The sequence below is a fragment of the Protopterus annectens genome, chromosome 1.part2 (genome assembly GCF_019279795.1).
Source record: "Protopterus annectens isolate FY-2018-M chromosome 1.part2, PAN1.0, whole genome shotgun sequence".
NCBI lineage: Eukaryota > Metazoa > Chordata > Ceratodontiformes > Protopteridae > Protopterus > Protopterus annectens.
In genome coordinates, this window is record NC_056727.1 from 1,119,630,186 (window position 1) to 1,119,644,108 (window position 13,923).

Here is a 13,923-nt window from a genome sequence, read left to right on the forward strand (position 1 = left end):
TGTAACTGTCTTAGTTGCTCTTCTGTGTGTTGTTATCTGTTCAATCGCTCTTACTCTGCACTTATTACTGCTTGTTAGTAGCCTTCTAATTTACTGTCTTCTGCACTTGTTTTTTAGTCATTTGTTAATTTAATTGCATTTATTTGAACTGTATTTGCCGTAGTGTTGCTACACACTTGGGTGTGCTGGTCTGCACTGCAATTTGAATTGTATTTACTGCTGTTTTAGCTGCTTTTCTGTAACAAAAAAAGAATTCTAAGCTTGTTTCTTGCCTTTCCTGCAACTAGTCAAGTCTAGATACAGACTTGCTGTATCCAGGACTGTTGGTAAGATTGAGGCCCCCAAGTCTTTCTGTGTTGGAGGGAAGCCTTCTAGCTTATCAGTGGGAGCAGTAAGCACTAGGTAGTCTATCTACCACAGGACGAGTGGGTTTTGGCCCTGAAATTGTAGTTCATTGGCCGTTTGGGCAGTTTTTCTATCTCTTTCTACTTTCTGGTTAAAAGCCCATTTTGCATCTGGTCCCCGCCTTTCCTAAAACTAATGTAGTCCAGGTACAGATTTGCTGTATCCAACACTGATGGTAAGCTTCTGAGCCACCCAAGCCCTTCTGTGCTGGAGAGAAGCCTTTTAGCTTATCAGTGGGAGTGGTAAGCACTAGGTAACCTATCTACCACAGGAGGAGTGGTTTCTAGCCCAGAAATTATAGTTTATCGGCTGTTTGGGAAGCGTTTCCATCTCTTTTAACCTTCTGATTTAAAAGCCTGTGTTTGTGCTTGTTTCCTGCCTTTCCTGTTACTAGTCCAGTCCAGGTACAGATTTGCTGTATCCAGGACTCTTTATAAGCTTCTGAGTCCCCCAAGCCTTTCTGTGTTGGAGGGAGTCTTCTAGCTTATCAGTGGGAGTGGTAAGCATCAGGTAGCCTATCTAGAACAAGAGGACCTTACCCAGAAATTGTAGCTATTGGCTATTTGAGCAGTTTTTTTCCATCTCTTTCAACTTTCTGGTTTGAAAGCCGCACTTGTGCCTGTTTCCTGCCTTTCCTATAACTAGCCTAGTTCAGTTTTAGAGTTGCTGTATCCAGGATTGTTAGTAAGCTTCTGAGCCCCCCAAGCCTTTCTGTGTTGGAAGGAAGCCTTCTAGCTTATTAGTGGGAGTGGTAAACATTAGGTAGCCTATCTACCACAAGAGAAGTGGTTCCTGACCCAGAAATTGTAGCTATTGGCCGTTTGGGCAGTTTTTCTTCCATCTCTTTCAACGTTCTGGTTTAAAAGCCACACTTGTGCTTGTTTCCCACCTTTTCTGTAACTAGCCTAGTCCAGATATAGAGTTACTGTATCCAGGACTGTTGGTAAGCTTCTGAGACTCGCAAGCCTTTCTGTGTTGGAGGGAAGTCTTTTAGCTTATCAGTGGAGTGGTAAGCACTAGGTAGCCTGTCTACCATGAGAGGAGAGGTTCTTGGCCTAGAAATTGTAGTTTATTGACCATTTGGACAGTTTGTCCATCTCTTTCAACTTTTTGGTTTAAAAGACCACATCTGCGCTTGTTTCCCATCTTTCCTGTAACTAACCTACTGGGAAGCACTAGAAAGCCTTAGACTGATACAAGCCTTCTAGCTTAGGAGAGAGACTTTGGAGTGATTAAGTATTAGTTTTCTGTACTGTCTTGCTGCACTTAACTATTTTCCACCTAAACGCAGATTTTCCAGTGTTTACTGTGATTTAAAAGCTTGTTTTTTTCACATATTGTACTTATTTGACTGCCTGCACTTTTAAAAGTTTTTTTTTTTAATGATTTGTTTAACTGTTGTAGGGTACACACTAAAGTGTGATAGCCTTTTCTGATCATTTGTAGTCATTTAAAGCTGTTTTAAATGTATTTTTTACTGTTTTTACCTTATCTTTAAAAAAAAAAAAAAACAAAAACAAAAAAATTCCTTGTTTCCCGCCTTTCTAAGCTAGTATAGTCCAGTTTTCAGGCTAGTGCTGAATTCAGGGCTGTGATACTAGTTTCTGAGTTGCTCATACCTTCCTTGGATAGAAGGACGTTTCTCTGTTCACCTGTGAGAGAGGGGAGCTTTGAGCAACCTATCTGTCCCTGGAGGAGTGGTTCCAGCCCAGAAGTTAGTAGTTTATTGGCCATTTTTGGATAATTTCTATCTCTTTCATTTCCCTACTATAAAAACTGTGTTTGCACGGTTTTGCGCACCGGGCAGTGCCGATTAGCTACAGTTAAATTATTCCCGGCTCCACTAAGTCTCCTCTTCCTTTTTTCCCTTGAAACTAGTCTAACTCTCACCCTAAGCACTCAAAAAGCATCCTACAGCCCAGCACTTGCTCAGACCTAATAGCAAGCACTAATATACCCTAACACTGATTGCCCAGCAGGGCAAGGCTCTTTATTCACCCCTCACCAACCGAGCGACTAAGCAGCTCACCCTACTATTCAGGCATGACCAAAGGGCAACATCAGGTGCACTCTCCAGTCCAGCTGGTGAATCTGGGTATTCTGAATCAATGTTACAACTGCCTCATGTACACAGACAACCCTCTCCTCCTACCACAAAACACTAACATATGCAAGAGATGCAATTATACAGCCAAACTGGAAGCTAAGCTGTCTCCACCCAAGACTGGAACAGACAGTCAAGAGGAGAAGGTTAACACTTGCACCACACCTCCAGCCGCACACAGACCTACTAAAACAGCACTAGCAAAAAATACACATAAATCCACAAAATCATACTCGGAGGCTCTAAATAAAAACCTGCAATAGCATCAAAGACCTCCAAAGCAGACACCCAAACAACCTGCACCTCCCATCACAAACCAGACAACACATAAAACACAAAATCAGTGTGCGGCACAATCACAGCCCTTAAGGCAAAATAACATACCTAACACACTAGTAATAGGTGACTCTGTAGTCAGGCACACTGACGTCCCACTCACTAGGCTGGACAAGCAGAAGGCTACTGTTAGCTGCCTGTTGGGAGCCAGAATCTGCGACATAACACAAGCACTCAGGTCACTCCAGAACAAGTACAAATATGACTCTGTCATTGTTCATGTTGGTGTGAATGACCTGAGACGTACCTTCCTGGACTAAATGAAAAGAGACAGGGAAGAGCTCTCTGATCATGCAGCCCAGGCTGGTATGACCCCGACCCTGAGTAGCATCCTGCCCTCACCAAGAATGATACCTCAGTATAGAGAAAAAATGATCAATTTCAACAATTGGCTAAGCTTCTGGTGTCATTCAAAGGGGATCCAGTGTCTGTCAGCCTGGGACAACATGCTCGACAAGCCTCGTTGCTTCGCAAGAGAAGGCTTGCACCTGTCACCCCTAGTCTTCTGAATACTAGCCAAGGCTCTTGCTGCCCCCATAGTGCCTTTTTTAGGCAAGGTTCAAAAGTTAAACCCACCTCCATAAACAGCACAATTAACAAAAAACTGAGGGTTATGCTACTCAACGCCAGGAGTTTAAATCTCAAAATGCACACGCACTCCTCAGTATGGAGAACGTCGACATTTGTGCAGTAACTGAAACCTGGTTTAAGGCTCCAGAGAGCACCCCAGCACTACCAGGCTACAACTCATACCACACGTTTTGGACACAGAACACAGACCAAAACACAAAAGGAGGGGGTGTATCCATATTCATCAAGGATACCTATACCTTCAGGTTAGTGATGCAGCATGATACCTCTGAGATCATGCATGTGCAACTAACATCAGGCAAATCTGCAATGCAAATTGTGGCCTGTGACAGATCACCCTCCATGACCCAGGACCACCACTCCACCTTTCTGGAGATACTGGAAAACATGAAGGTCCTACCGAACACCCCTGATATTGGGCGATTTCGATTACCCTACCATTCACTGGGAAAACTACCTGAGTCCAAACTCCCAGGCCCAGCGCTTTCTGGAATTCATCAACTCAAATGCCCTGGATCAGCTGGTAAACTCCCTTACCAGAGGTGAAAACATATTGGACCTGGTCATCACCAACATGGGCAACAGGTGTTCCACACCAGAGGTCAACCCGTCACTGGTTAGATCAGACCATAAACTAATCACTCTGGATGTCCACACCCCACTACCACCCCCAACTAAGGAAACCACAGTAAAAAAACTTTTCTAAAGCAAACTTCACCTTACTTAAGACAGAGGTGGTAAGTTTCACAGCCCCCACGCTAAAGGATAACGCTGCCCAAGATACAGAAACCTTTACAAATGCACTCTATGAGCACCTACAATGATGCTTGGATTGTGCCATCCCTAGCAAAACCAAGACTCACTCCTCTAAGAGAAGGAAACCAGTTTGGTAGACCCCTGCCATAAACAGGCTATACAATAGAAGGAGGAAACTAGTTCAGAAAAAAAGCAAATCCCAAGAAGGAAAGACATCCCTGATCAGTATAATTTGTTCTGCACATATCCACAGCCTTATCTAATGTTTAATCAATATCATTCACAAGTATGTTTTACGTAATCTTTTTATGCCACAAATAATCCTCTGTCTGAATAATGAATCATGCAACTCACCAAATTAGTATTATTTTGCTCTATTCCTTTTGCGTATTTATATGTGTATCAAATTATTTTTGTGGCCGTTTAATTTCTGACAAAAAAAAAAAAAATATATATATATATATATATATGTGTATATATATATATATATATATATATATATATATATATATATATGTAAATGACAAATCTATGACATATTTTTTCAGAAGTGCTTTTCCCTCCATGCTTATCAACTGTCAAACCCTCCTCCCAAAAGTCTTGGTCTCATTCTTTCTTTCTTTCTTTTTTTGAGGCAAGGGGCCCAGTTGCACCCAAGCAAGAGACATGCAGAGAGAGCTGTAAACCAGACAACTAGGGATGAGTTTCTATCCCTACAGATACCAGGTTCTTCCATTCTGCTGCCATAATGTTGTATTCTTGTTGGTCTGAGTGTCTACCTTCACCCCTCCAGACTGGGGCCATCCATTTTTCAGAATGGATCTTAATTGTCATCAGGCTGGGAAACAACCTCACACTTATACTCACTTGCAACCCTCCATCACTGAAAGGATCAGCTATGGGGATGGTTCTGTTATGGCCTTAACTCCTTGCACTGTTGGATGACATGAGCACATGAATCACCATGGGGCCTCCTATACTCTCTTTTAACAAATGGACACTGCCATACATTCATTCTGATGGTTATCATCATTGGTAGTGAACCTTGTTGCTGTACAGGCCTCCACTTGCATGATAGCAGTTTGCCACCAGAAAACCACAACTTATTCTTGGGCAAGCTGTAAGCCACTCATCCACCCTGCCCCCCCCCCCTCAGATCTTCCAGTGCCAAAACTGCTGCTTGAACTCTGATCATATGAGTCACAGTCATGGCTTTAACCATCTGTTTGGGTCTGTCTTTTATTACTTGTAACTCATTAACACCTAACTGGTATGTAATGTTGCACCTCTTACAGCCTGCACACATCCTTACATTCCAGAGCATTTTCTGAAAAATAAACTTAAAACCCATAATCTAATCAAGGTTTTTCTATTACAGGGCATCCTAGATTAACAATCTTAGTATAATTTTATTAATCCAGCAGCGGTGGTGCAGCGGTTAGTGTTATCACCTTATAGCAAGAGGTTCTCCCGTTCGATTCTCTGCTGGAGCACCTTCTGTGTGGAGTCTGCATGTCCTCTCTGCGGTCCAATGATGCTAAAGATGTGCAGGTAGGTGTGAGCATGAATGGGCGTGCCTTTGTTGAAGGTTGGGCATTGGGCTGGCAACTCAACACCGTAAAAATCCACTGCCAATCATGAGCGGACCGGAGTTCCGCTGTGGTAACCCCTAACCGGGAAAAGCCGAAAGATAGCAGAGCAGTATCATTTTATTAATAAATCCTTGCCCTTTCTAACTACTTATTATAAGTTGGTAAGTCACTTACTTAAAAAGTCAGTCTCAAGAAAGGCCTGGACGTCATAAGGAGGTATGGATGTTCACTGGTAGTATACAGAAAAGGTGCTGTAGGCTTGAATGAGTTAAGTCAGTTTTTTTTTTGCTCATTAGTAAGACTAAGTGTATTAAATTCCGTATTGCAACTTCTGCAGTTAGGTGAAAAAGTTAATCTATTATACTAACAATATTTGTTTTTCCTTTCTTTACTTTTCAGGTATACCAGATGCAACTTGAAAAAGACCAAACCTTTCAGTCGTTGATTCCAGTATTCTACTAGATTTCACTGCAAGACAAATAAATCATGAATTCAGTGGTAAACTTGCAGCCTCAATTGATGAAGATCATGCTATTTGAAAGTACAATTATGGAGTTTTATTTTGCATGAAATATGCAGCCTTATGCATCGGTGTTCAAGGTAAATATTGGTACATTTTGTTTTATTTCATTTTATTTATTTTATTTTATTTTACATTTGTTTACCTAGAAAATCTAACTGGACACAGGTCCTTTTTCAGTGGAGGCTCAGGGAGAAAAGATCCTTGTCTGAAAAGCTTCTGAAAGGTCTTAGTGACTTTTGTTTTGTGTCTTTATTCAGTTTGTACACAATAGTTTAGGTGTTCTGGTGAGAATTTATCACAATTTTTCAAAAATTGTTGCCGTTTCAACTTTCAAGTTTCACCTTATGGTTTGGTCACTTCGGAGTTCTCAAATTTCATCTTTTCACCATTCATGAATACTTGTAGCATAAGTTGTGAATGTAGTCCTCACACCTTGTTGGAAGCAATACCAGTAAGTACAGTAGTATGTGTGCAATATGTGAACTAGAACTACTCTTCACTTGAATCACTGATCATCTTACAATATCATTGAGTTATTTTTCTATACTGCCTCTAATCAAATATCACAAATATGATACTGACACACAGGAAAACAAAATGGATGGATCTGAACACTTCAGAGTTGAGTTAGATACTGACTAAAGATGGACTTTATATGACATACAACATGCACTAGCATTTGCTGGCAAATACAATCAGTCATAATAGATTCTGTTTTGATTAAGTGCATCAGATCATCTAGTCATGTAATGGGTGTTGTATCAGTGCAGAATCCCCAACTTCAAAAGCAGAATCTGTTTTTGTTTCTGAAAAGTACTGCATGAGATGATAAGTGAAAATAAAGAACTTGCAATAGCATAATAGGTTCACAGGTGTATACTAGGCTAATGACCACTAGGGTCCTTATAACCCTAGCCATGAAAACCAAATTTGACCCACAAATTTGATTTATTTAGTGTTGATTTACTGACTGCCTCTGTCCATCAGAGATATAGGCACCAGACCAGCGGTCAATTTCTGATTACCCATCCATTGGTCCAAGTTGTTCTTAAATAGAGAGAGGGAGGAACTGTGCTTCACATGGATCGGGAGCTTTTTCCAGAAAATGGGAATTTTCTGAGAACTCTTTCTGTCTCGCCAACATGTCCTATTTATGTCACAAGCAAAAGTTATGTCTTTTAATCTCGTAGTTCTGATGCTGTTTGTTTTGAGGATGTGCGAAAGGGTGATAAAAACAGGATCCAGGGATGCCTTGTATGCCAGGCAAATATCACCTCTCAGAAGTCTGTATGATACCAAGTAAAGAGACGGGACTTTGAGGTGATCAGAGTAAAACACTGGGTTTACTGCCTGTGTTCTTTTAGTAAGGAACCTTTGTGGACATTCATGCATGTGTCTGGTCAGTTACACATTGAAAGGGCATTATACTATATGATGGGTCTGATGACGGCTGAGTAAAGTGGTGTGATGGCCTCTCTGGGCCTAGATGCCATGCCCTTGTTATAGGTTGAGCAACATAGAAGGATTTCTTTACTGCCTTGGACACATGTTGTTCAAAAGCTAGTTTAGTATATACATGTGTTCCCAGATCCCTGACTAGTGAATACATAGTACCCGACATGGCAGACTTCCCAAAAGGTATTATAATGCATTTCTTAGTGTTGTGTTTTAAGCCATGGCTTTGGCACCAAGTGTTTCTCTGTGTTAGACCTTTCTTGAAGAGCGTTCTTGACTTTGGGGGATTCAGTGACTGCTCCCAGTTTGCAATCATCTCCTAACTTGGTTAACCTGAGGTCTTTGACAGTAGCTTTGTCATCTGCGAAGTAGATGGCAAAGATGAGTGAGGCTAGCACAGAGCCCTGGGGGATACCACTGGTGACCAGCCTCTTTGTCGAGGTGGCCTCACCAATTCTAACTTCCTGTGTCCTATCAATGATCCAGCTAGCTATCCAGCATGTTATAAAGGGGTTTATACCTAGTTTTATAAATTTGTTGAAAATGCCTGAGTAAGGTATTTTATCAGATAGTTTAACCAGATCTAGTTAGGCAGTGTGACATCCCCACTCTGGGCCAGTAATCAAGGAGCCTGAATCCTAACCACTGACACTGGAAAGGGATATATAGTTGGAACGTAAATGGATACGCCCAGTATTTCCAGGTGCAGCTGTCTACATCAAGCACAATTTCCCTTAAGAGAACACAGGGAGCACACTCAGTCTGGGGTCTGGGTTCCTTTATCTGTCTCTCTCCAGGTCTCCAGTCAGACTACACCTGGCACAGGTGTGTAGGGTGGATTCCTCAGCCGAGTGTCCAAGCTAAGTCCTCCAGCACCCTCTCTGTGAAACCAGTACTTCGTGTCCCTACACCAAGTAGCTGACACACACACACTTTGAGATTTGATTTTCACACACACACACACACACACACACACACACACACACACACACACACACACACACACACACACACACACACACACACACACACCTGGGAAAGGCTGACACTGATTTAATAGCTATGCCTCCTTCTGCCCAAACTATAAGGTAGTTACACTGCCATCAGACACCTCAAAGCCAGCTACTCGAAGGCTGTTATGAAGGTACCCAATTATACTGAGAGAAATTAATATTAATACAAGAGGTAATGCTGACTAAACAGCCAGACTTGCAGGAGTGGCCACAGTGTCTCAAAGGTTAAAATATTCTCAAAAGGACCAGCCTAAATGAAAAGTTAAAATATATTTAATAATAAATAATAAAAGAACATGCACATACCAAATATCTGTTTACAGTAAACATCAGAGTTACAGTCACAGGAAATATTAAAAATAACATAGGTGGAAAGGTTCACACAGTTACTGAAAAACAACATTTAACTAACCTCACTATATTTTCCTGACTGATCTAAATAATTATTATTCCCTGATTACTTACTAGAACAAGACAAGATGAAGTAGGTGAGAGATCCTTCTTTGTCAGGTTACAAAAACAGAGTGCTCTGAGAATTTAGTCTTATCTAGGATTAAACATTATTTTTAATGATGGATTCCAGAATGATACCACATACATCTGGTTATCCAACTTCTGGTTCCAATGCAACCCCCGTTAGCTAGAAGCTGTCAGGATTTGGCACATAGGTGTCAATAATACACACACACACACACACACACACACACACACACACACACACACACACACACACACACACACACACACACACACACACACACATACATATACAACCTTGTTAAGATCTGCTGAAGATCCTGGAAGTCATAAAACAATACCAAACTTCCACACTTCCAGAATAGCAATTAGTTCACCCCAATAACAATGCAGAAAGCTTCCTAGTACATAGTTTTTTGTCTCTGGCTGCATCAAGAACTGTACAATACAATTTTATGGCCTAAATTAAGTAATTTAATTTCTTGTTATTTTCCAAAATCAGATGGATTGAGATTAACCTCTTCTCTTCTAGTATCCCCTGTTACAATATGTACATTTCAACAGTTACAATAATACATGGATATTTCTTTTTCTGTCTAGCAGGACACACTGTTGATGCATTTTTAACACAAGCAACTTTACAAATTTATTTTCAGCACACGCATCTGTACAAATCAGTTTCATATTCAAATAATATTTAATAAATTCACAGCTAGCTGTGCTGGTATATGTTACACATCCACTGCCCTACTTCTCCTGGCATAGCTGGCAATACCTCACATCATCACATCTCTCCCCTCTTTTATCAAGTTCCTCCTGAGAAACATTGCTTGAGAGGAATGGGCCTGTCTGGGAATACATTAACCAATACCCTGTATTGAGATCCCATCTGCCTTGGCATTGCTGACCCCACTGCAGTGCTATACTGTCATATGACATGCTTTCAACCCTGGGCTCCACCATAGTAACTTGGCATTTTGCTGGTGGGCTAGCTGTAGCCATAGATCCCCCTCAGACTCCTTCTACCTCCTACTACAAATAATTAGCAGCAGGCCCTCCCCATCATGATAAAGTTTAATCATATTAACATGGTAAAATTTGTGCCCCTGCCTCCTGCCTAGCAGCTCTACCATGTAGTTAACACCATTGACCTTCTTTATCACTTTGAATAGTCCCTGCCAAGCTGACTGCAGCTTATTGTGTCTGACAGGAATGAGAACCATCACCTGGCTGGAGCATTCCTGTCATACTAGACCATTTTCTGTTGTTGGGTAATGCAAAACAAGCTATTCTATCAACTTTCTAAGTTTGTAAGAGCAATATTTAAAATGTGCCCCTATTTCTGGGCTTTTGTCCCACCATTATTCATGGCTTTGTCCAGATTTATAGCTGTAAGAGTTTGAGAGGTATGGTTACATTTAAAACATTTAACTCTTGATCCTGGCTGTGCATCTGTGGCATCCCCTGTTACTGGTGGACCCTGTTGGGGTGGTTTAGGCTGTCCACTGTGGGCTCCCTTATATCCATGTGCAGCACTGGGTATCCCCTTCCTGTGTAGTGATGCCCTGCTTGTTAAGTAGAGATCCCCCTTTTTCCTCAACTCATCTGCAGAGTTACACTCGGTCTGCCAACCAGATTCACATTTCCTCAAGCAAAGTGCTAAGGGCTTGTTCCCCACCAAAAGGTCTGCCAGCCCTTCAAAACTGGTGACCTGACATCCACTCACCCACCTATGAAAATAAGTGCTTAACTCAGCAATATAATCACACACTTTCATCTGCATTGTGTCTCTGCTCACAAAACTTTTTTATGTAAGCTTCAGGTGTTAACTTGAAACATTCAAGTAAACAGTTCTTTACTTTATTATAGTTTAAACAATAAATATCAGACAATTTAGAAACAGCAGTTACAGCTTTACCATGGAGTAAGGGGGTCAGGAACCATACCCAGAGCCCTTGGTCAGCATTTTACTGCTTAAATATTCTTTCAAATATATGAATAAACCTATCAAAATTATCACCCTCTGTAAACTGTGGAAGACATTTATTGACGTTTATTACGTCTGGGGTTCAGTTATTCCCTTCCCAATTACCTACATGACCCTGGAGAAGAGTCAGCATCTCCCTGTCAAGTTGACACTGTTTCTCATTTTCTTCAGCCTCCAAATGCCTCAGTCTCTCTGTTGATGCTAATTCCATCTGTTTTGTCTGCCACAGTCTGTCATTTTCTTCAGACTCCAAGTGCCACAGTTTCTCTGCTAATTCTAATTCTAAAGATTTGTCCTCCAGTTTAAATCTTTTTAATGCTAGATGTTTTTTTTTAATTCTGCTGAGGTCAAGATGAACTGCCCTGTTTCTGAGAGCTGTAAATTCTCATCACCAGACTGGTTATTCTCCTGGTTGCTGGTCTGAGCTGCGACTAAGGTTGAAATAATTTCCTCTTTTGTCAGGTTGGCATGCACTAGTCCTTTGGCTTCGCATACCTTGACCAACTGGTTCTTTGTTAGCTTGTCATAATCCTTTGCTGACATCTTTGCCCACTTTCTCTAACGAAAGTAAACTAAACTAAACTAAACTAAACAAAAATAAATAAATAAATAAATAAATAAATAAATAAATAAAAGTGTTGTGAAATGAAACTCTAAATGTTTACCTCATGGCTGCTGATAGGACACACATTAAGTGACAACTGCTTACAGGCTACAGAAGTTCAATTTATATCCATACTACTGCTCAACAATATGTGACATCCCCCCATAGGCCATTAATCAAGGAGCTGAATCCTCATCACTGGCATTGGAGAGGGACGTTCACTTGTAACAGCTCTCTGCATCAAGCACAATTTCCCTTAAGAGCACATAGAGAACACACTCAGTCCAGGGTCTGGGTTTCTCAACCTGTCTTCCTCCAGGTCCCCAGTCAGACTCCCCACTGGCATAGGTGTAGAGTTGAGTCATCAGCTGAGTGCCCAAGCCAAGTCCTACAGCACCCTGTAAGTGAAACCAGTGCGTCATGTTCCTGCTCCAAGTAGCTGACACACCAAGACTGGCACAGATTTACTAGCTATGTCCCCTTCTGCCCAGACTATAAGGCAGTACACTGCCACCAGACACCACAAAGCCAGCTACTCTAAGGCTCTTACAAGGGTACCCAATTATACTGGATGTCATTAGTATTAGTACAAATAATAATGTTGACCAAACTGCCAGGCTTTCAGGAGGGGACGCAGAGTCACCAGTAGATATAAGTACTCTCATATGTTAAAATATTCTTTAAAGGACCAGCCACAATGAAAAGTTTAAATATACAGTGGATATAAAAAGTTTACACACCCTTGTTAAAATGCCAGGTTTTTGTGATATAAAAATGAGACCACAATATATCATTTCAAAACTTTTCCCACCTTTAATATGACCTATAGCCTGTACAATTTAATTGCAAAACAAACAAATCTGTTAGGGGAAAAAATATAAAAAATAAAAAACGTACAATAAGTGTGCACACCCTTAAACTAATACTTTGTTGAAGCACCTTTTGATTTAATTACAGCATTCAGTCTTCTTGGGTAGAAGTCTATCAGCATGGCATATCTTGACTTGGCAATATTTGCTCACTCTTCCTCTTCAAAAGTGCTCCAAATGTGTTAGATTGCGAGAGCATCTCTTGTGCACAGCCCTCTTCTGGTCACCCCACAGAATTTCTATGGGATTTAGGTCTGGACTCTGGCTGGGCCATCCCAAAACTTTAATTTTCTTCTGTTGAAGCCATTATTTTGTTGATCTGGATGTATGCTTGGGCTCATTGTTGCGTTGAAAGGTGAAATTCTTCTTTATCTTTAGCTTTCTAGCAAATGCCTGAAGGTTTTGGGCCAAAAGTGATTAGTATATGGAACTGTTCATAATTCCCTCCACCTTGACTAAAGCCCCTGTTCCAGCTGAAGAAAACAACCCCAAAGCATGATACTGCCATCACCATGCTTCACTGTGGGGATGGTGTTCTTTTAGTGATGTGAAGTGTTTTTGCGCCAAACATACCTTTTGGAATTGTGGCCAAAAAGTTCAACATTCGTCTCATCAGACAATAACACATTTTCCCACATGTTTTGGGGAGACATGATGTATTGTTTTGCACATTTTAGCTGGGCCTGGATGTTTTTCTGTGCAAGAAAAGGCTTCCATCTTGCAACCCTACCCTATAGTCCAGACATATGGAGAATACAGGAGATTGTTGTCACATGTAGTACACAACCAGTACTTGCCAGAAATTCCTGCAGCTCCTTTAGTGTTGCTGTAGGTCTCTTGGCAGCCTCCCTGACCAGTATTTTGTCTTGCCTTGTCATCAATTTTGGAGGGACATCCAGTTCTTTGCAGTGTCACTGTTGTCCCATATTTTCTCCACTTTTTGATGACTGTCTTCACTGTATTCAATGGTATATCCAATGCTGTGGAAATTGTTGTACCCTTCTCCTGACAGATACCTTTCAACAATGAGATCCCTTTGATGCTTTGTAAGCTCTCTGCAAACCATGGATTTTCCTGTAGCAGGCAGCTGAGTAAATGTCAGAAAAATCCTACTAGGACAGCTGAACTTTATTTGAGGTTAATCAGAGTCTCATTAATTGATGGCAGGTGTGTACCCAGGAAGACTGAATGCTGTAATTAAATCAAAAGGT